The sequence below is a fragment of the Lissotriton vulgaris genome, chromosome 3_1 (genome assembly GCF_964263255.1).
Source record: "Lissotriton vulgaris chromosome 3_1, aLisVul1.2, whole genome shotgun sequence".
NCBI lineage: Eukaryota > Metazoa > Chordata > Amphibia > Caudata > Salamandridae > Lissotriton > Lissotriton vulgaris.
This window is the reverse complement of record NC_141689.1, coordinates 1,571,701,577-1,571,726,801: the sequence shown is the minus strand read 5'-3', so window position 1 is coordinate 1,571,726,801 and position 25,225 is coordinate 1,571,701,577.

Here is a 25,225-nt window from a genome sequence, read left to right as displayed (position 1 = left end):
CGTGTTATAAGTCATGGCGTGATCACTGATATGCCTGCAGCACAATGTTATGTCAACAGCATTAACGCATGTGACTGCTGGTGCAGTGATAACATTCATTGGGTAAGGAGTCAAGTGACTCTAATAAACAGAGAAATCATTGCATTAATTACTATATTGATATAGTTTTATGAGCACTGACAAGCAGAAACACCCGATGGTTACCCAACCATTAAAAATGCACAATAGGGCAGATCTCCCTGGGTTAATTGGGGAGCTATATGCAGCTCACACTGAGCTTGGCTCAGCCCTTTCTCTGCTTGTTCAGGGCACATTTGTCTGAAGAGCTTCTGGCATTGGTCAAAGGACAACAAATATTGGTTGATGATAAACCATCAGCAGGGCTACGGGAATGATTCATATCAGCAGCTGCTACATTTTCCATATAATTATGGGTTAAAAACGCTTGCCACATAATCCACCATCAGATACATAATTTGAGGATTTTAACATAAAAAATTAGATCTGGAACAAAAGCTCAAAAGTTACTAAAAAAGTGCCACTTGTTGTAGACCTGTTTCAAAAATTCAACAGGTCAGCTTTCACTTGCACCATTCAGGTGCTTTTCTGCATGTATTTTTGCAGCTTTTTACAGTGCCATCCTGATCCCAGGGCTTCGGGTGCTTTCCAAGTGACCCATACTAGTTACACATGTTTAGGCATGGGGATTAAGGCCCATATTTAGTGTATGGCGGACGAAATACTCTGCCAAAATGTGGCGGATTACCTTTCTACCTTATTACAAGTGCCATACAATGCCATACCTTCCATTGGTGGAGAAGGTGCAGTGGCATTGGGGCCCAGAGGCCACAGGGGACCTCCAAACCTTGATTATGCCTGTTTTTAACAGTTTAAACACCTGCCACTTGTCCCATTTCCTTGCTTGCACTAGGCTTCACGACACATTGGCTATGCCACTTGTGCCAGAGGCTATAATGCACTTGTAATACGATGGACGGGACATCCGCCATGTTTGAGATAGAGTATCTCATTCCCAAACTCTAAATACTGCTCCACATTATTTGCCTGGAGTCATAGGTCGGGATCCAAGGCCAAGATTCGAGTCTGGTACTCCAATTCCAAAGTAGGCAGTGCAAGACAATAGCCCACACTTCCTCCCTAGGTGTTACAATGGTACTAATGAGGTGAAGCTTTTGTCTTGATAATGTTAATGTGTGTTTTACATAAAAGGGTAAATTCTTGCAGGGATTCCATTTTACCACTAGTGAGATTCCTTCACCAGATCCACTTGAGATTAGAGTTTTTGGGCATTTATATAAAAATTGAGAGACAGCAGAACAAACAAGGCCCATTGTACCCGCTGATAACAATCGCACTTAAACCAATAAAACAAGTATTGGCTCATTCTATTCCAGATTGTGAGGATTGTGGTGCATTATAGGGTATGGCTGTGCGACCTTACTGTGCAATACACTTGCAAAATTGCCTTGGGTCCAGTCAGGTTTCTTTATAAAACCTTTGGCGGAATTCTGGGTAGGTGTGGCTTTATGGAGTAAGGCTTAAACAAAGGAACTAGTTTAAAGCATGTAGAAGAACAAAATAACGAAAGAAGAAAGACACAACACAAAAGAAATCCAACACAATTTATAGAAATAGATTGTATTTTTATCAATTTTAGACACCAAGATATGCAAAATCCACAGGAGAGTTTGCTATATCGATTTTTAAGTAAAACATCAATCTCAGCTTTTTGGATCAAACAAGCATTGGTAACCGTATAGTTTGACACTTTTGAAACGTTTGAAAGAGTTGTGTTTGGTAACTCCAGCCTGATTTGGATGACCAAATCCAGCAGAAGGTCAGGGAGTTACTTAGGAGAATTTGGACAGTTACCTGGTCACCAAAGCAGTGTGAAGACCTGTTTCACAGTTTACATCAAGACCGCCATAGACTTCAATGTAGTGGTCCTGATGCTGGGAATGCAGGATGCAGAGAATGCTAAAAGATGCTCTCTGTACTGTGTGGTCAACAGGGGGTGTCCTTGCGGTTATTCTATGGGCCACATGTAAGGTGGGGTAACTTTGGCCACGTGCGGCCGGTGCCCCTCACAGTCCTCTTTGAGCCAACAGAAGGCCAGCTGTGGCTGGTCCACCGGTCTCTACACACAGCGGGTCCAGCGATATACTTTGGTAAAGGCTGGTGTGCTTCTTCCCCAACCAGTCTGGACTCAGACAACACTCCCAGGTCCAGCAGATTCGGGTGCAACCTTTGGTTGTCGAGGATTGTTCTCTTGGGTCACCCAGCTGCAGTCAGCCGTGATTCAAAGATTGTGGCTTTTGACTTGCTGGAGTGGACTTCATAAGCTTTGATGGGCCTGGTACTGGTTCCAGGGGGTCAGCCGACTAACCCTTGGAATCAGTTCTTTGGTCTAGGGCTCTGGAGTGACCTTTTCACAAGCCAGGAGCCCCAGGCACAGTCTACTACCCCAAGGTGCTGCAGGTGTAGTCCAGCAGTTGGTGCAGCCTCTCTTGCCAGGTCCAGGGGGCAGTCTTTCTTTGGTCCTTTCTTCAGTTCTGTCACGATCTGAGGCTCATGGTCCCAAGAGTACTATATTTATGCCAAGACAGTGCCCTGGGGGAGATGATGTGATCACTAGCCAAATGGCTACCAGGATCCCTCCTGCCCTGTGAAGTCTTCCAGCTGTGTGTAGCATCTAGCAATCTCAGAGTGCACTATTCTGCCTCCTCCCAGGATTTCTGAACCCTTCCTTGTATGTTAGGAGTTTTGTAGCCCACCCTAGAGATATGACTACCTGTGGCCTACACACCCATGGGAAAACTGGTTTAGGCACTGGTTTCCCTACTCTGTTACCCCATCAGCCTTTCTACCTGAACAAAAGGACAGCCCTTCAGGAGTGTGATCGACCTTTGCCCACCAAAGGTGGCTTTGCCTCAGCAGCTCACCTTCTGGGCCAACACCATCAGTGGCTTCCTGCAAGGGGAGGTAACACCTCTCCCTGTAGCAGACTTCTATTGTTCCTGAGCCTGGGGGGTCATTCACACTACTCCCCCTGAGGGCAAAAGGATGTCTGGTAGCCAGCAACTGTGCATGGCCATTGGAAAAAATGGGCAACAGAGTTACCTTTCCTTAAAAGTGACATTAAATTTGACTTGGGCATCAAGTCAGGTTTAATGCCACACTTAATTTGATACATTGAATTTCTCATTTAAGTAGTCCCATTCAGAAGTTAGCAGGACTGAGAGGTCTGCTGGTAACTCTGTTTTAGCCAATTGGACTGCTAACTTTTCCATTGCAAAAATGACAACTTGGAAGTTTTACTGCTAGGACATATTAAAGGTATATGTTCTACTTAATAATATAAGGGCTCAGTAGGTCTTCCTTAGGGGAGAACTACATATAATGTGAAGGGAAGAGGGGACTTTGCTATCGCTTTAAATGGCAAAGTCGAACTAGCAGTTTTAAAACTGCTCTTCCAGGATGCAATGGCAGGTTGGGAGCTATTTTGTACTCTGTCACACATAGGGTGGCACAATCAGTGCTGCAGCCCTGGGGGGCCTTCTGTCTTACTTGCCCAGGTTAACCTTCGTACCATACACTAGGTACTTAAATGTAAGTCAGCTTATGCCAAATAGAGGTAGCCAATTCAGCATGTATTTAGTGGTTAGCAGGCCTAAGTGCAATCTCAGAGTCGAACAACTAACAGCCAGTAGTCAAAATGTGGGCAATAAGCATTGAGGCAACTTGCAAAACGCCTGTTTCCTCACACAGATCCATTATTCAATTGGAATTTCCTCCAAGGAAATAATTTGCATCAGTTCACTAGAGTGTATTTTTGACGAATGCCTTACAACACTTAAAACAATGTGATATATGTTTTGGGCATGTGTTCAAAGGAATACTGCAAAAATAGAATAACCTTGACTGCTTATGGATAATTGGACCCCAGAGGCATTTCAAAGTTTCTGTGTTGCTGTTTATGGGTTTCCAGCCCAAGGTGGTGCACTGTTGTTTTGTAAATGTAATAGGTTTCGTGGGCAAGCGTGCTGTGTTATTTGACCTCGCTGTTTTTTACACCAGTCAGTAGGGGGAGGGAGCAAGGCTGTCTAGTTCTTATTCCCCCTCAAGTTTTTTCCCTCCACCCCCCTACACTTCCGTCTATTTATCTCACTGTTGCAGGTTCTTTTTATTCCTCCCTGCTTCCTCCCTTTATCGTTGTTTTCCTGTTTTTCGCTTGCTGCTTCTTCCTCTTTTTTCCACCTTTTTCTCTCTTGCTCTGCATCAACGTCTGATGATGAATGATAGATATGTCTGGTCCCCAAATACGAGGTCCAGGATCAATGTCCAACAGCCAAAATCACAAATTACGCAATGTGTTGACGTCAATGTTGATTATATTGAGGCACCCCAAGTGTCCTATGTAAGATGCAGATGGGCATTTTCAGAACGTCTGACTCTTTTTGGGTGTCTTCCATTGTGTGATGGATGTGCTCATGCATTTATCATGAATGCAAACTCTCTGTGGAGAAAAAATTGTGTGTTTGAACAGTGACCTCCGTTCCCCCTTTATGGAGTTCTCAGTTACATACAGATTATAGGACCCTGCTAAAAGACCTCTGTCCTTCCACGAAGCATCCGTGGAAACCTGTGCTTACTAGAGCTTTCCAGGTGTAATGCTAGGGATGTTGGTGAATAGTAAAAAGCCATAAAAGTGAGTTCAGGTGGAGGAATGGATTTCCACCCATTTTTACTACTTTTATGTGAATAGGATCCATGGGATAACTTACCTATGCGAATGCAAACAGTAGGAAACTTAGACCTAAGTCTAAGTTTACACCTTAAGTCTAAGTTTACTACTTTTTGGTATTCACAAAGGTAAGTTACAACTGGCAACCTTACTATTAGGAAACATACTAGTAGTAAAGGTACTAGTAGTAAAGTTACTACTAGTAGAATTCCTAGTATCTAAGTTTACCTTTGTGAATGGGGCCCATAGGGTATATTAGACACGTAGGCCCACATGCATCATTGTCATTTGCATTCGCAAACGGTGCGAATCGCAATTTTCGGCCTTTTGCGAATGCAATTGACAAAATTGGGATGCATCATGTTTTTCGCAATTTTAGGAATCGCAATCATGTTGCGATTTCTAAAATTGCGATTGCATTTAAGAAATCGCAATTTTAGATTTCTTAAATGCAATGCATGAACATTTTCAATTTGCGAATTCGCAAATAGGGAGAGGTAAATTACCATGAAGTTGACATTCATGGTAATTTGCGAAAAGTTACAAAAATTCACAAAAGTGCATTTTTGAAAGTTTCATTTTACACTCACTATAATGTGCCTTAGCCGTGGAGACTGCAGCTTTCAAGGCACACACCGGGGCATAATTACAGGCCCTCACCACCACCAGAGCATAACATTTTTAACGCTCCAGAAGACGCAGGGCCATTTTCCATATTTACTAGTTGGTAATAAGCCACCTTGTAAATATGCTCCTTTCTGCTGCAGTCCTACCACAACACCCATTGCTTTTTGACTCTGCCCCAGATTTACAAGGCTGAGGAAGCACCAAAAACTAACATCATGGAATACCAGGTGTTAGAATAGAAACAGGAGAATTATTATTAATTTCTCCATTTTTTTTGCTCTTTCCATGTATGGTGCATCCTGCCGCACACATAGAAGGTGCAAATCGCCATTATTGATTGTTTATGTGCAGGAAGGTGACCCTTTCTGCACATAAACAATCGTCCCTGTAGGGCAGGTATACTCTTGCAACATGACAGCAGGGTGCCTTCGCTGTCGCTAGGCAGATTTTTTAGCGCCAGCCTCAGGGGAAACACAGGGGTGCGCTGTATTCTTGTGAATACGGAGCATCCCCGAGTTTTAAAATTGTCGGAGTGCGGCGCTGCCAAATTTGGCGCAGCTCCGCGCTCTAACATTTTATTGTAAATATGCCCCAGAGGTTTTTTTGCTGTGTGCTGTCCTGCACTAGAGCTATAGCAACAGCCTTGTACAGAATTTTCATTTTTCATAGAGGAGTTTATGTGCGTTTTTGTGTGGATGGGTGAATGCGAGAATAAGCCAATGGTTGGGTGATAAGACGTACTAAGAGACTTCATCCAGGAATTCAATTGCTCAGCCCTTCGTGACTCCATTAATATGCAGTCACTCATCCATTCTTTTCATGCGTTCATTTAGTATTCATTCATCCATTCTCTTCCTCGTCCATTGATCCACTCTTTGACTTTTTCACCAATTCACACAAACAGGCACATGCATCAATATTGCATTTTGCGATTCCTTAATTGCGAAAAATAAGGAATCGCAATTAAGGAATTGCAAACTGCAATGCATCAAGAAATCGCTATAAAAATAACGATTTCTTAAAATTCCTTAATTGCGATTCTCTAATTGAGAATCACAATTAAGGAATACTTCCCCATCCATTCCTATGGGCCTAGAGGCCCCTAGGAATGAATGGTAAGACATTCTCAATTTTCAATTCACCATTAAAAATTCCCAAATTAGGAATGCAGTTTCAAGGGTGCAGGGGTGTCCAAAGGACACCCTGTCGCACCCCTGAAATCTGCTTAGGAGTACATTTTGCACACTCACATGCCCCAAGGGCATGTGAGTGTGTAAAATGGAACTTTGAAAAATGCACTTTAGTTTTCGCAAATTACCATGAAGGTCAACTTCATGGTAATTTGCTCCCCTTATTTGCGAATTCGCAATTTTTTAAAGTTTGACGCATTGCATTTGCAATTTTGCATTGCAATTTTGCGATTTCTTAAATTGCGGAAATAACAAAAATGTTAATGCATCCCAAAAATGGGAATTGCATTCGCAAACGGCCGAATTTTGCGATTCGCACCGTTTGCGAATGTAATTTCATTTGATGCATGTGGCTGAAAAACACATGCAAATCGTTAATCGACGCACTTTCATTAAAAAATGCCCGACTTATTAGGTCCAGCAATGCTTGCCTTTTAACATAACGTGTGTGTATAAATTACTAGTGCGTTCGGGAGTTCATTACAATCTCATTGGTTAAATACAAGTGAGTGCTTGTTGAAATATTCAGAAGGCTCGCGCTCTCTTCTGGCAGTGCTTGTGCCTGTCCACACACGCGGGGTTATTTCTTCTCGAGGCGCTTTGGAGAGAGGCGATAGGCGCGCATGCTGTGAAATGTCTTTCTAAGAAAACTGGAATTCTTTGCACCGAATCGTACAATGCGGGTGGCGCCGCCTCTCACCCCCAGCAGGGTAAAGCCAGATTGCTGGTGAGGTCATACAGTGACACTCTGCTCGCGCCACCAGTTTCGCCCTATCTCAGGTTAACCTTCAGCACAGCTAAGGTGACATAATCGAAAGAGTCAGAGACAGAATGTTATCTCACCAGGTGGTGTTCAAGAGCATTGCGTGCTTTACACCTCATGTTACCCCGTGACGTGTAGCTTTTCCCCACGTGGCTGCCGCACCCTCGCATATTTTCCTACAGTTTGAATGTTTTAGATTGTTACACAGATAAGAAATGGACAACGTACCTCGATTCCACACACGGTTGCAAAAATGGGCGTGAACGCTTGCATTTGCATTGAAATTAAACCACGAAGCATAAAATTGTTACCTGCATCCCCATTCCAGAGGGTCCAACACAAAGATTAAAAAAAAAAAACGTGTCGGAATCCTGGAGAAAGACCTGGGACATACCCACATTTTATCAGCGCCGCGAACCTACATTAACTGCACGCGCGCAGTAGGCGCTATGCAACACTATATAACGTTACCTCTCATAGTCAGATAAGCCTCCTTCTATAAAGAACGATTTGTGTGTTTTTTTCTCTTCAAAATATAGTGATTTCCTCGCAAGCTTTTAAACCACTGCAATCTTTCAAGGTATTCTGGTGGGATATTCTTGATGTGTCATGTATGTGGCAGGAAATGTGGTCTGGGGGTTAATTGTGAGTTCTGCAACTTTTAGGTCTGCCCCCTAAGCCCGGCTCTCCCACTTGACCCCATTGTGTGATGCTGGACAAATGACGTCAAAAGAGTTCACCTGAATGAACTACTGCCTGGACACATGTGGAAACTTTCAGATATAAAAAAAACACATCTATTGGCTTTAGCAGTGTTTGTACTGTATGCCTGCAGTCATGGATACTTTCACACACTTTGTTGTCAAGCTGTTGGAGCAACTCATCAAAGTATGAGCTCACTGGTATATGAAAAGCAGTGCAGGAAATGAGGGAGATCCCACCAGATCTCAGTTTCTGGAAGGTATTTGTGAGCTGGATCTGGGATCCGGCCAACCCTTAAAATATGCTGATCTATTAAGCTGTAATTTTCCTGTTCTGGGACACAATTTGGCAGTGACCATATGTTGTCTGCTTTCTGTGTTTCGGAGCAGCAACCTGCAGATGGTGGGCGGGCTTTCTTATTTTCACTTGCAGCTGGGGCCAAAACAAAAGCCTGATTTAAAGTTCCATCAGCCCTCCTTTTGTTCAGTATCATCCTTGATGTGACCTATCTGGAGCCTAACACCTCAACTCCAATTCAATGGAAGGAAAATAAGACACACAGCTTATCACTTCACAAGTATTTTAAAGAAACTATGATTTGGAGGCATCTAAGAGAAATTCATGCACTGTAAGAATGCCAGATGTATCTGTGTGTATGAGTAATTACTCAAATAATTTATATGTTGCTTACTAATATATTTTCTATTTAATTATTTTGTAACACTTCTCAACTTAGTGTAGGGTGTCAGAGCACTTTATATCACACAAACATAGATAAGTGAGCACAAAGGTTAAATACACACAGGTTTTTTTATTTGCATAATTAGTTAAAAGTATTACAAAATTCACATAACAAAATAACGATACAAAATGTATTAAAAAAATTACTAAAATTATTGTCTCTCGGCTATTGTTTTGTTTGGGGGCGGGGCTTGTGAGGTCCTGGGGTTAAGCTGGCCCTGTTTGCCCACCAACTGGATGGTCCTCATATTCTATTAGGTCTAAAAGTTTTCTTGCTTCTGCCAAGAATTTGACTCCACGGCATACTAGGATTATGTTGGAACCACCGAGCCAGCTTGTGACTGCGTGTCTGCAGGATCGAATGTTTAGAGCATTGAAGATGGGTTTCAATAAGAGTCGTCTCTGACTTATCAGGGCCGGACATAAACAGAAAACGTGGACAAGTGTTTCGGTTTTGTACCCGCAAAGGCGACATTGATTCGTCTGGTGTGATGATTTCCAGGACGGTAGTAAATCCTTTATGCCGATAGGCTGTAAAAGACTTTTTTAGATGACCACTGAAGTGGGATGTTAGATATGTGTGTGTTTTTGGGGTTGTGAGCACATTAGTGTACAGGGAATGTTACAAAAGACAAGGACTAATATAAGGTGTAGGAATCACATGTCATACATAGTTGTAGACTTAATATGTGAGGAGTGCATGGTCGGGAGAAGCACAAAATCAGGATTTAAAACATAAGGCAATACTTGGGGTTGTCTCTACTAACAAGACTTTATTACTACCCTAACGAACCCTTCTTTGCAAACATAGAATACCAACAGATTGTGAAAAAAAGCAATAAGGATGTAAACCCATGATTCGCTGTTAACATGCAGCTTCTTGATGCTGGTTCCTAGGTCACTGTGTTTTATGAGAAGGATTACAATTTATGATCTGGCAATAAAATGGTCTCGTCGTCAAAAGCAGCAGTAGCGGTCGGTCGTGGGAGTGCTGCCGGGCGGTGACGTGGGGCGGGGGAGGGGCAGGGTGTGGGGTAGTAAACTGTATTGTGCTGCAAGACTTTCTCTTTGCCGACAATTGTGCCCTGAATGCTAGTACAGAGCGAGAACTACAAGCCAGGATGGACAAGTTCTAATCTGCATGCAGCAACTTTGGTGTGGTCATCAACATCAAGAAGATTGGGGTTATGTGCCAGCCAGCAGCCGACACTGGGTACACAGAACCATCCATCACTGTAACTGGACAGGGACTGTAGGCAGTGGACCACTTCACATACCTGGAAAGTACCCTTTCCAGAGCAGTGCTAATGGATGCTGAAGTAAACTGCAGAAAGGCGAAAGCTAGCTTTGCCTTCGGCAGATTGTGGTTCAACGTTTGGGAACGCTGAGGGATCAGCCTACCAATCATGCTGAAACTCTATCGAGCAATGGAACTTCCAACTCCTCTGTACGCCTGTGAGACGTGCACTGTCTGCTGGAGTCATGCACCATGGTTCAATCACTTTCACATGTCCTGTCTCCGAAGCTTGGCCAGAGAAAGTGCCAGATACTGAAGTCCTCTCCACAGCCGGTTTACCGTCAGTTCATACACTGCTGATGAGAGCCCAGACCAGATAGGCTAGGCATGTTGTCAGAATGTCAGAGGAGAGCATCCCCAAATAGCTCTTCCACCTGGAGCTCACTCAGGGAAAGCGCTTCAGTGGAAGACAAAAGAAGCGGTTCAAGGACATGCTGAATGCCTCCCTGAAATCAAATGAGATCAACAGCGCCATCTGGGAAACCCTCGCACTGAACCGTCCAGCATGGCGCAGCCTCATTCACAATGGCTGTCAAACCTTTGAGGCGAGGTGTACTGCTTAGACTCAAAGGGTCTCATTTATGAAAAGCGACGCATCACTGCGTGAAAACAGCGATGCGTCACTTTTCATTGCGCCCTCCTTGCGACACCAATGATGCGTCATATTTACAGTATGACGCATCATGTCGCAAGGAGTTAGAGATACGTCAGTATTTCTGACTTATCTGTAGGCGCAAAAGTGACGCATTGCTGGAGTGTGTCACAAAAGTGACGCAACTCTCGCAATGTGTCCTTTCACATGGGGCAAGTCCCATGTGAAAGGGCCTGCGTCAGTCTTATGCTGCTGTGAGGCAAGCGTAAGATTTTGACGCAATCGAGTCCTAGAAGTGGCGCAGTGAAATCTCATAGATTTCACTGCGTCACATCCTTGACCCTTTCTCGCGTCAATACGCCCCCCTTGCATACATTATACCTGGTGCAGGTATAATGTGGCGCAGGGGTTTACAAAGCGACGCATCTACCTAGATGCGTCACTTTGTAAATATGGCGCAGCAAGGCACATTTTTTACGCCACTGGTGCGTCACAAAAAGTGACGTACCGGCAGCGTAAAAGTGACGCAAGGGCTCATAAATGAGGCCCAGAGTAAGCATGAGCTGCGCAAGTCCAGAGCTGCCTGCACATCACCCAGAGTGTCATCTCATGTCTGCCTGAAGTGTGACAGAACATTTCACACCCGAATCAGACTACTGAGTCTTCCACCCTTTTGATGTGATGGTTACAAAAATAAAAAAGTAGACTGAGGTCTTATCCATTTTATTAAAACACATTTGAAAAAGTCAGAGTTAACAATTTTGAATCCAGTGAAGTTGTAAAAGGGAGGAGGTCGAGGAAAGGTTTTCCTCTATCCCCCTGTCCTTTGCCTAGTTCATGGGGCCATGGGCTTCAAGACTTTGCAGCTACCAGGCGGTCAAAAGAATCTGGTTATGCACTGATATGTTTACAATTACAATCTTTGCAGATGAATTCTCTGTCTCCCTGTCTGATCCAACCTTGTCCCTCCCGACAAACTATCAACCTCTCTTCTTTCGGAAAGATCTCCTCTATTGGCATAGCTTGTGTGTTTGTATCTCTCTTGGATAGGCCGAATAGCAACGATTAAGATGATGATCTTACTGTAGGTTCAGTTTCTCTTCCAAGCTATACCAAGTGCCTAGTGAAAGCTGGATCAAATTGCATAAGGTGTGCACTAAATATTTTAGTGGAAGGAAATAATGGAAAACAGGGCTCAGACAAAGGTTCCTCCTCACCACTCTCAAAGCAGGTAGTGACCACTTTGAGTAGTTCCTTGCATATTTCAGGCAAATATAGCAGCCAACCAGCCACTACCAAACCAGGAAATCCGTCTATGATACTCTATGTTCTCTAACGTTTCCATGATTGGCATGAAAGGACAATCCTTTTTGACTTCAAACTCTCAGCCAGCTTTCACTGAGGGTGTTGTAGGTGCCAATGGTGATATCAGTATGATTGAGATATATCTGGCCTCTGAGGCAAGATCCAATCCGTGTCATTAATAACGTAGGATGTATTGCTCCGTATATTATTGTTATTAACTAAACAGTAACATTTGTTACGCAACGGCAGGTGGTGCTGCCTGTGGTTCAAATAACTGTTTCACAAGTAATTTAGAGTAGAAATAAGGGAGGAGAGCAATCATTTCTGGAAGGACTGGGCCATTGATCTCTGCCTGCCCCTGGATGTTACTGCACAAGTTGATCATAGTGATGATCACCACTTGGAACTTAGGTCTTTTTAAAGAATCCGCCAAGGATCCCGAAAGAAGCAGTGAGTTGGCACACTCTACTCTTTACCTGAGGATGTACTTGACATTTTGTTGCTTGAGAACCCTTCCTGAGTACTAAATCCAGTCAGGTAGATTGCTTACTCATGTCCCAGGGAATAGCATGTCCAAACATAAATGATAATGAGGTACCTGGCACATGCGTTAGATTCATACACCTATTCAGAAAATGAGGGCCGGATAACAAGCCAGCGTGGTTGCAACTCTTAGTAGAGCTAAGCAGACTTTGAAGAAAGTTATGGAAAGAGAGCAATTTCCATATAAAAAAAGCGGGAGACCATGCAGTGCACGGAAATAACCCTAAAATTTGATGTCAATTTCTGACTAAAAAGCTTAACTTTCACTCACTTTCCAGATCCAGTATCAAGATTACAGGTGATAATGGGGCTGACTATGAAGCTAATCTATATGTTAGTATTAAAGAAAAGGTTTTAATATTTAATCTAGCCCAATTAGTGATAGCCGCTCAAATTACTACCATTTCTCAGGTGGCCAAAACCATGAAATCTAATTCTGATTAGTGGATGATGATTCTATCCCCTCTCTTCAGCTGCATTCCGAATGGGGTCTAAGTCCAGCTCAATGGATGGGGCCCTCCTGGTCCCCTATCTAAGAAGGCAATGCTGCTGAGTCCTCAGCCCACAAAATCCTGGCAATGTTATGCTGCCCTGCCAAGAAGTTTTTTTTCTTTTTTTACAGAGTTTTATATAGAGCAAACTTTACCCGAATCGGGTATAAGAGCGCTTTACATAGCACCAGTTGCATTACATGAGGACAAATTCAGTTTTGTTAGGCACAAGGAGATTAAGGCCTAGATGTATCAAGCATTTTGCGATTCGTTAAGGGCGAAATTCTGCGAATTTCGGCCTTAACGAATCGCAAACAGACATTTTGCATCTTTTGGGATGTATGTGAAATTAGCAAAATAAGGAATCGCAAAAAATTGCGATTCCTTATTTTGCTTAAGCATTTAAGGAATCGCAATTTTGCGATTCCTTAAATGCCATGTATGAAGCTTTTTTAATTTGCGAATTCAGGTTAAGGAATCGCAAATTAACACCAACTTGAGGTTCGTGTTAATTTGAGAAATCCTTTCAAAAACCCAAATTTGGCAATCTTTAGGGTGGCATGTGACACACATAGATGCCCGTAGGGCATGTATGTGCGCCATATGCACACACATGTAAGTTTCAGGGGTGCAGCATGGTGTCCATGAGACACCCCTGCACCCTTGCAATAATTCTCAAATTGCGATTAGCAAATTGCGAATTCGCAATTTGAGAATTATTTCACAATCATTCCTATGGGCCTCCTGGCCCATAGGAATGAATGGAAAATTATTCCTTATTTGCGAATTCGCAAATTAGGAATAATAAGGAATCGCAAAAAAATAGCGATTTAAAACATACATCCCACTTTGCGATTTCTTAATAGCGATTCGGTAAAAATCGCTATTAAGAAATCGCAAATAGGAACGATGATACATCTAGGCCTAAGTGATTTGCCCAGAATTTCAGGATGTTCAGCGTCATTGCGGAGACTCGAACCCAGTTCCCAAGATTCGAGGTCGACCGCCCTATCTGTTAGGCCAACTCCTCTCCCCTAAGTTCTCCAACATTCTGTTAACCTGTCTCACTGATTGGATTGAAAATGTAAACATCTGGTCTTTCACACAAATATGCCGAACACAATGCCCAATATAGCAATGGTCACTCTCCTGGCCAGTAAAGAACTTCATGGAGCTGCTATGCTTCTGGGCTGTGTATAAGTGGCCTTCTCAAAAGCGTGTTACCATGATAACTGGTCCTTTTTGTGGGGCAAAATTGTACGCCTGGGTTTATTTTGGCATTGAAGAGATGCTTTGCAATTTGCACAAGGGTAACTGTGCAGGACTTTCCCATATGCATCTCATTAGCAATATTCCCATTAATACCGGAGTACAAGGTAATTGTTTTTTGTACCTTCTCCCCCCAACCTCTACTTCAGCAACCTTCACCCTCTACTTAAGTTTCTGCAAACTGTTCCTCCAAGTTGAGGCACCCATAGCATCTGAGTTGTTTCTTATGCCGATGATCTCTTTTCCATTATATTGAAGACCTATTGTCTACAGTACTGCAGAAATCACTGGATGTATTACAGAATTATGCTACTTTTACCCTCCCTTTCCGCCTCCAACAGACTCCTACACTCTCCAAGTTCTTGAAGGACCTCAAGACTAGGCTCTTCGGAGAATCACCGTAATCAGACAGGAACTGTGCGCCCCACACCCCCTTCAGAGCTCTGAGACCCTTTCTATTGAGTAGTTGCGCTTTAAAAAACCCTGATTGATTTATTGAATACATAGCTCGCTCACCCTTAACCGAAGTAAAACACTGGTCCTGACCTCAGGCCAAAGCAGTTTTAGGGGCAATTAGCACCCTGGTAATACCATCCTGCCGGTCATGGAGTATAAACCCTTTACCGGTTATTTTGACAAGCTGACTTGGAGCCCTCACTTGGTCATCAAAAAAGGTTGCCAGCAATCACAGGGAATGCGCTCCATGGCTGTTAATTTTACAACAAGCCAAAGTCAGACTGATAATTATGTATGTTACCCCAGTGGGGCGGACCATAATCAGCAACATGCGGGCAACTAAAGCCAAATTTCGGGGGGGGGACTGATAAAGATTGGGGGGGGGGGCTAATTCTTCCAGCCGTAACCAGAGCGGCTGTAAAAAGGGATGAAAACACAACAAAAGCCTCATTTACAAGTACACGTTCTTTTAAAGACCTGTGAAGTACTTGGGTGCGGCTGCAGTTAGACTTCGCCAGCCCGCAAAGCTGTCTCAGCCCGGGCTGACACAAAAAACGGGGGGGGGGGGGGCTGAAGCCAGGTGAGCCCAATGGGTGTTGCGCCCTGATCAGCAAGGTTGTTGACCTGCCACAGGACTTTCCTAGGCAAAAACGTTTGGAAGTAGGCATTCCACCCCACTAGAGGTCATGAAGCTCGATCATGGCAATAGTTAGAGCTGGGCTGTTGCACTCATCCTTAAAGTGAAATGATTTTTCGCTTTAAGCCGAAGGTGCACATTATCTCATTGTATATGGATCTGTCTGAGTACTGGTCCCAGGAGCAGATATTAGTACTAAGTTGACATTTGCTAACGCTGGGTAGACTTCCTGGGAGTTATGGATCCATTGATAATGTCTCTATCAAATCGCAAAGTGTTTGCTAAATAAATGTATGCATTTTAACTCTGTGAAGGCTGAAATCTTTGCAATAAGTCTGAGGTAATCCCAAAGTATTGGTAGTTTGTAATGTAATGGCCATTCTCATAAGGCATATCATGAACTGCTTTGTTGTGAACTTTGGCAAACCTTCCTAATTTTATGACCTGATACAATGAGTGAATGAGGTGACTGAATAAAACAAGATGGTTGATAAAACTGTGAAACTTAAATCTAAAATTCCAAGGACAGACTTGGATAGAGTTTATTTTTAGCCAATGTATAGGCATTTAAATGCCTCTCTTCATTCAATGGGCAGCTAATGCAGTCTTTAATAAGGGACATATACAAGACTGTTAAAGAGGATTTAAGCAAAGTCTGCAGATCTCTTTTGCACTGACTGAACACAATGAATAAGGTAATTTGATAGTGTAGACAATTGAACTAGTCAAGTCTAGAGACAACTGTAGCCTGAATAACAAAAAAGATGATCCTTGGTTAAAGAAAGGCCAGTAAATAACTTGATACTTTTGATTTTCTTTTTTTTAAGTTGTCGTAGAAAGATGTACTTCACCGGAAAGTACCATGTTCCATCCAAAATGATGTCCAAGTTGGGGGGGAATTTGATGGGGGGGGGGGCTGCTACCCAATTGAGCTGGCCAATAAAAACCAGATGTAGCAGATTCAAACATCACAATCTCCGTCTTGCCTTAGTTGGAGTCAGTGGCTGTTTTTGCTTTAGGGTGTTGGGGCCCGGCCCCTGAAACATGGAATGCTAATAATACCTGGTGCCAGTCTCTCGTTCTGAGAATATGAGGTCACTCTCTTGCAGGTATTCAAGTCAACTGCACATTTCTGAGGGAATTTAGTTTCACAGGGCGATACAAACAGAAGTCCTGCATGATGCCATCAGACCCTTACGACTAGTACTTAATTTGAGCTGGTGGTTTCCGGCTCTCTGCACAGGCACTTAATTGTCAACACCAGGGCTCTTGACAGTCTGCCACAAGGTGCCGCTGCCTGGCTAATTTAGTGATGACCACAACCACAGTTAATTGTTAATTTAATATACATTAAAAATGAATATTACCTGCCGCCCAAACCATCCTTATAACTTGGGAGCCTGATATAGTCAGAATCGTCACATTTGTAGTTGTGTGATGGCTAATGATTGTGTTTTTACTATCACTGGCAGCATGGCAAGGGCAATGTGTGTTGCAAGATACAGTGGCCTCCATACGAGAGTCCGGGTACTTATGTTTTAGTTTTGTTTACAAATTAGGCACTGCTTACGTCACTCGTAAGTGTTAGAACTTGGGTGCATATTAGCAAGGGCCAGATCGCCGCTTTATCAGCACTTTTTGCCGATAAAGCGGCGATTATTTTATCGCCCAATTACCAAGCTGGAGATAGCAACCGGTTTGGGGCCCGCTTTGCATGACAGTGATATTTATCGCTAATGACATGCAAAGTGGGTGTACCCAAACTGGTAGCGACTGAAAGCAGTCGCTAACACAGCTATCGCCTATTAGCAATACCCGCTATGCGATAAAGAAATGTGCGCTGACCGCGATTAGCACCAGGATTTTACACCTGGTAAAAACCTGACTTAGCCATAATAGCGAATGGTAGGTGGATTCTACGGCTAAGTCCCCACCTGCCTATTAGCGAGATTTTCCTTAGCGATAGAATTTTTATCGCTGGAAATCTGACGTTAAAGATGGGATTCGCCGCTATCGCTGTATTTTTTATAGCCGTGGAGATAAATGTTGGTAATACTGCGTTATCGCCGTGATAAAATCCTGCGATAGGAGGCGATAAAAAAAATTGTGCTAAGCGCGGTTTGCGATAATTATCGCAAGTTGTTGCTAATATGCCCCTCAGTTTGTCAGTCCATCTTCAATATTTACATGTAGACCCTCTTCTAGTCAGTGACTGCTAGTGAGCGTGAAGTGGCCTAGCTGATGCCTGTGGGTGAGCCAGGAAGCCTTAAGGTTCACCATGACAAAATGCAGTCAGAACAAATTTGTACATTATCTCTACTGCAGCTACTGTAAATTGTGCTCTAATTAAATTCTTAGCATTGCATGTGCTTAAGATTTTTTAACAATGAAAAATGTCAGTGTCTTTAAATGAACATACATTTTAGCGAGTCACAAACGTTACCTTCTTTCTCAATTTCTTTTTTTTTTGATTTTAAAGAATTTTATTGATTTTATATTCAAGACATTAACATTTTATGGGTGACTTTCCCTTGCCAGTTTGCAGTAGAACATTTCATTTATTGACATGCAACGCCTCACAAACCACGAAGGTTTGAACACATTTTTTAGTGGTAGAATTTCGTTCCCACGTTCCATTTTAAGTTCAGCAAACATGTTGCCGGAATTTTTTCGCTTACTGAAGCATTCATGGGCGCATACGAAAAAGGAAAACGTGTGTAAGTGTGTTATCAAATCTGATTGCTTTGTACCTGCGCACATCAATTAATTGAAGTTCAGTTTTAAGGATGCGCAGCCTACATTTCCTCTACGCTTCATGTGTCTGTAGCATAAATGATTTTATAAAAGTGTCATTAAATAAATACTGTTTTGTTTACTCTCCTTGAAATGTATACTTTATGGTAAAGACACACTGTAAATATTGCATTTACAACATAGTCAGCCGTGTTAAATGAATCGATTATGGCACTAGTGCCTCCCAAGCAGCCTATGCACAGTAACTACCGGACTTGTGCAGGAAAGCTAAAATAGGGCTGTAATCAGGGACCCATCACTATAACTCCCACCCAGATTTCTTGACTAAATGCTAATTCAGCCAGATTTCCAAAATCCCAGACTGCCTCCTAATTTCTTTCCATGTCTAAAATGAAGCGCATATGGGGTGAGGGAAGAGAAGCAAGTTTCTGAACGTAAGCCAGAGGTAAAGAGGACTCGTACTGTGGCGGTGGTGAGGCGGCTGACAGAGGGGCCGTGGATTGGATGAGTCCCTTCTTCTTTGGAGAGAACACTTGCCTAGCCCCATGTGGGAGAGATGGACTGCCTCACTTTAGTTACTCGCTTGGTCCAATTCACAATGGATCTTTCTACTCCATTGCTTATAAGTGTCACCTGCCGTCAGCAGTGGTGGCTCCTCTGCTAAGGCGGAGGAGCGTCGCCCCACTTAACAAAAGGAAAAATAAAAGGATAACTATTGTTATTATCATTTCATTTTTCCTATAGTTGTCAGTGGCTCTCGGATGGGGCGGGGCTAGCTGAGCAGGGAGAAGAGTGGTTTGGACTCCTGAAGTGCACACAACTGCTTGGCCGACCCTCTTGGGCTGACTAAACAATCATGCGCACTTTCTATGTTCCCCAACAGGCACCCTGTCCCCGTCTGAGTGCTGAACCATGGCGCTCAGACCAATCACAATGCTGCATTGCAGCATTGTATTTGGCTCAGGGGGCCTGGGAGGCAGGTACTTCCTGCTGCTGGTCTGGAGTCTGCAGGAAGATGACAGTGGACACAGAAGAGGTGGTGGCCCGTTCCAGGTAAGTGTTTTTTACCCCCCCCCTCGCCCCAACATCTGGGTCCGGTAGCAGCCACTACTGTCCACTAGTGGTTGAATTTAGGATAGTTATTGCTTGTAGGCGTTCAATAAACCTGCCCTATATTTATTTACATTACGATATAGTGATAGCTTATATATATTGTGGATGCAATATTTTCATTGTTCGATATTTCTGAACACGCATTGTGAAATATAACCAGCTGGAGCATTGAAATGCATTTATATGCAATTTTAAAACTTGGTACTGTTCATGAGAGTGCTATCAATGAAAAATAAGCATTATTTAAATAAAAAATATTCCTTTCAGTGGAATGCGAAGATTTTCACAAATACTCCCACCTGTAAAGTATCCTAAATAATAGTCAAAGAGATGTTTGCTGATAAAATTGTTTATTAAATGACACTGTAGTATGCATAATGCAATAAATTGTACATGTTTGATCCCCGTGGAGAAGGGAAACAGAAGGTGTAACAGAGATTTAGTACAAATCAATACTTTCCCCTGTTCACAAGGGAGCGCTATCTTTTAATTTTGTGTGTACAGTACTCCTCTGAACATGTCCCAAGACACCACAGTGTTTTTCCATTGCCAGATTTGTTTTCCAAATGATTACTCACACCGTGAAAGCGTGATACTCCCAAGTGTCAACTATTTGCACGCATTTGCCTGAGGAAGGAGTGTGGGGTGCAGCCAAGCACAACCCTGCACAGCAAACGAGGAATAAGGAAAGGCGTACACAAATGTGCATTTGAATAGTATATATATTTCAATTTCCATTGAAGAGCAGAATGTCTCTGCTTCAAGGTACAACAGTGATGAAGGTCGGATGATCTTTGCGGATTGTGATGCAAGCAACTGTTAGCCTGCTTACAACCTGTTTTAAAATGTCGAAAGTCAACTCCCAAGGGTTTCCTCCTATGCTTGGAGTGGGTCTCCAATTTTTGGAGGGGGCTCATGAACATCAGTAAAAGTAGTCGAGGCAATGATCAACATTACCAGGTTTCCAGAAGTTCTACAAAAGGTCATACTTTACTCAAATTGATTTTCCACTAAGTAGAAAAGGTGCAAATAGTATGACACGTGGCAATGTGCATTTGCACGTTTAAGATAGGTTTTTTTTGTGCACAAGGGAAATGTGATTCCAAATGTCGAAATAATTTTAACCACACTCACATGTAATTTGGGGTGTTCCCTTCTCATTCCTACCTTGGATTGAAAGCATCCCCAACTCTTTTTTTCACAAGCAGAGTAATCAATGTTTACAGGCTGGGAATTGCCATGGCAACTGTGTCTACAGTCTAAGATATTATCAAGGGCAGTATTGCCGATTTTGCAGCACTTTTTGCCGCTAAAGCGGCGATATTCTTATCGTCCTATTAACAAGGCGGCGCTAACATGCATCAGCGCATGTTAGCAACCAAATTTCTAACGCTACGCATCCTAGCGATATACATCGCTAATCAGATGCAAAGTAGGCGTTCCTTACAATAACTCCATTGAATAACGTCGCAAACACAGCTTTGCTGTATTATCAACACTGCCCCGGATTCGTGAAGCTATGAGAAAAGGTGCGCTAAGCCCCCATTATCGCATTATCCTAACGCCTGAATAAAACCTGACTTAGTATTAATGCCCATGGGAGGTGGATGGTTAAGTACACACTCCCCTATTACCAAGATTTTCATTAGCGCTGTGAAATCATCACTGGATTTCACACGCTTATGATCATTATCACAGTCTATCGCTGGATTTCTTATCGCCTTTGAGATAAGCATTGATAATAATGGCTAACTCGGCGATGAAATCCAGCGATAGAAAAAACTGTGCTAAGCGCGCTCTGCGATATTTATCGCAGTTTGTTGATAATATGCCCCTACAACTTAGGAGCGTGCCACTCGTAACATTAAACTTACAGTGATGGGAAATCCGCCATTTCCACCATTGTAACTGCACTCTGTGATTTTAAGATACGATTTATCCTGCTGTATGTGGAATTTGAAATGGCAAATGCATGTTTTTGTCCACCTATATGTTACCAAGATCGATAGAAAAATATTTATTTGGGGATAGAATAGTACTGAATGGGGCAGGTCGAAATTTGGCATAACAATAAAATGCTGCATTTTTCAAGAATGCAAAATGCAAATATGTGCAAAATATACTGCAGCTTGCTTATTAGTACTGTTTCCATTACCTCATTTCACCAACTTTATTCAGCCGCTCCTGGTGTCTGCAGTCTAGTTTGAACGTGGCTACAATAACAATATAACGCACACATCTACTTCTTGGATTGACAATTATTTATAGTAGAATCATTCTTAAAAATGTGTGTATATCTTCAAACAGAGGGGTGATGGGAATGCACACACAAACACACACTTGCTCAACTTGAGAGATATGTTTAGCCTTCAAATTGAGTGGCAAGCAAGGGACCCCATCCAAGCAAATATCATATTCTGAGTTCCTCTGTCTCTGACACACTCCAAATCTCCTATTCTGAGGCGCTCTGACCCCATGCAGCATAGGCGTGGTACTTAGTTATCAACCATTATCTAAAAAAAAATGCGAAACTGAACTAATGAGAGAAATGAAAATAGAGGACAGAACGCACTGAAAATGTATGTGACACAGTGAAAAATTGGAAGCAGAACGTTATACTTCTATTGGACAGTGGGAGCCCTTCTCAGAACGGCTATTATAGGCACTTCTATGGAGAGTATTGACAAACCTCAACAGGGTAATTATATATTTGTATTTCTTTTGTGACTTTTATTCACAAAAAACCCAAAGGTTATAGAGACGTTATACTCAGGAATTCACACAAAAAAAAAAGGTTACAGGGACGTTATAGCTAGGGTCAGGTTTTACTCATACAAAACCAGAGAAATTCAGCCGTTACAGTTAGCTGAGTTAACTGTCACTCACGCTGGCGCAATGCACTGCTTATGACCTCACATATTACATCACTCATGACATGGTCAGTGACATCACTGATGACATCACTGACCAGGTTTTCTTTCAGGTAAATTGGTTTGTATTGCAAATGTTGTGGGGGTTTATGTTGCTCATTTTGGCTTTAGCAGTCGTGTTTCCCTGCAATGGCTCCTCGAGCCACGGAAAACTGGGGCTGAGAGCAGAGATTAAGGCGAGTTGCTCCAGTGCTTGCGGCAGCTAGGCCCCAACGTCTCCAGATGATCCGACCTCTCTGACCCGAGCCTTCCCCATGCACAGCACCACCGCCGGCCCCCCTCTCCGCACCTTCAGCCATTTTGCTAGCCCGACATATGAACTCCGTCAGAGCCAATGGGAGACACAGGCGAGTGTTGAGGCCTCGTCCAGGGAAGCAGGAGAGGACCAACAGTGAGGAATGGATAAGAGCAGGGCTCGAGTCGGGGTACCACGCGGGTGGACGGCGTCCCCCCACTTGTTTTATCGTGAGGACGCCATCCCCCCCTGCCAAACAGCTGGACTTCACTCTTTGGCCTCTCTGGGACGAGGAGCTCGGCACCTTTCGTGATGTCACTTCCTGTCGTGACGTCACTTCCGGTGACAGCGTCCCCCCACTTCTTTTTTTATGACTTGTGCCCTGAATAAAAGCACTGATTCCATACGTCCTGGCACAAGGAAAGGGTCTCGCTTTGTCTTTTGTGCCAAGCTGATTGTACCCGGGCCTAGAGCCGAGCCACCGTCCCCCGCATCCGCCCTCACAAACCCTGCAGCAAAGAGGATGGGCAGTCAGGGGGACTTGCTAGGCCTGCATTGTGCCGTCTTGAACAAATTAAATTCCTCCTTCTTTGGGGTGAGTTGTATCAGTTGTTGCTTTGTATTTTTCATAAGCAGTCCTAGCAGCATTGTACCCTCTCAATCTAGTCCTCGATCACCCCCTTACTGTCTGTCTAGTGCTTTCTGGTCATGGTGGCTACTGTCACGGCCTTGGACCATCAGCCGTACCCAGTGACGGAGCAGGAGAAATGAGGACACCATGCTTTGGCATCCACCCCTTGTGCAGGTTTGTATCGCCCCTAATGCATGCTCCCATGGAGCTCTCTATTATCTGGTTGTGGCTCCTGTGATTGTGCCCCTTCCTACATGGCTGCTTTTTGTTTTTGCCTCTCCGCTGAGTAACTGCAACATACATTTTGTTTGTATATTATAACATCGTGCTGTTAAATCGTATGTTCCAGCTTAATTTTTTATGTACTAAGTGAAACTTTACATTTGAGAGAGACATGTTAGCCAAGTCACCAAGATCGTTGTTTATCAGGTGGCAGTCCATTATACTCTGTACTTGGCAGATACGACATCTCAGCCAAAATGGTGGCATTCGTCTAGCTGGTAAATGCAGATCACCACCGCAACGATAATGGAAATTCAGGCCTAGGAATTATGTCCATACTTAAAGCATGAATGTTCTTTGTTGCACTGAAATGTGTAATTTACTGCGGAAATTGAGCAAGGACCTATGTTTTTTCGGTTTTAAATTATAAAATGGTCGTTTAATGTCAACATTAGCTGAAATTCGAGGTGCTGTTTCAACCCACTGTATCAAAATCACAATAAAAGTGTAGGAAGAAACATTTCAATGTCAGAGAATATTCTTGGTTGCATGACTAAAGTGGCAGATTGGATGTCATGTAATTTTTTGAAGCTTAATTGGGACAAGACAGAAGTTATGATATTCAGCTCAGGGACATCAAGCTGGAATGGTAACTGCTGGTCCCAGTCCTTAGGAATGTGTCCTACCCTAGGTTAGAAGGCTAAGAATCTTGGAGTACTGATGGACACTGAACTCAACTTTAATGCCCAAATGAATCATACCATTTCCACCTGCACCTGGATTATAAGGATGCTTAAGAAAATCTTCACTCAAGAAAGCTACGTAAGCAGGTAGCTCTTGACCTAGTAATGTCCAGACTGGGCAACTGTAACCCGCTGTACCTGGACTCAACAAGAACATGCAGCACAAACTCCAAGTGGTGCAGAATGCACTGGCGAGACTTGTTCTGGACATTCCCAGAAGACAGTTTGCTGGGAAGGGATTAGAAACCCTGCACTGGTTCCCTATCAATAAACGCATTAGCTTTAAATCACTCTGTATGGTACATAAGGTGCTACATCTTCCCTATCCTACAAGATCAAAAACCATGTTCAGTTGAGACTACACTGGCAGACTCTTCCGCTCATCTCTCCAAATGTTGCTCGCGGTACCGAGAACTAAAAAAAAGAAATGGGGCAATAGAGCATTTTCTGTGGCCGCAAGCAAACTCTAGAATTCCCTTCCCCTAAACATAAGGGCCATCCCTCAGCTCCTGCCCTTTAGGAAGGCTCTTAAGACATGGCTATTCTCCGGGTAATTCCCTATCTGGTGCGGGTGTAATGGTGGACCTCTTCTGGACGGCTGATCTTCAGCCCCTTGAACAAAAATATAAAAGATTTGATTGTCTTCTCTAGATTTGAAAAAGATACTGCCAATTCCATGTTAGTTCAAATATCAATTGATGGCACTTTGCCTATCAAAGGAACAATAAGATGCTCCACATGCAAATCTTGTAACATGATTATCGAAGGAGAATCTTTTACTCACAATGGTTTTACCACCAGAGCAACCCATATGTGGAATTGCAAAACACAAAACACCATATATTTTATTTTGTGTCCCTGCTTATTGGGTTATAAAGGTGAAACATCACGACCGATCCAAACTAGGATGACTGAACATCGTTCGGCCATTAGAACAGGTAAGATTCAAGCACCTTTGGTGAAACATTTTATTGAGAAAAATCATAAACCAGAAGACTTCAAGTGGAGAATTTTATAGAGAATCAGAATAGCAGATATTAAAGGAGGACACAAGATAAGTAAAAAATGAGAAGTTTATTGGATTTTCTCTTTGGATACTTTTAAGAATGGGCTAAACAGCGAGATCCCTTGGGAAAATGCAATAATCTAATGAATATAAGTATAGCGATCTGGAGGATTTAACATATTATTGATTAATCCTGTTTGAATGCTTTTATTA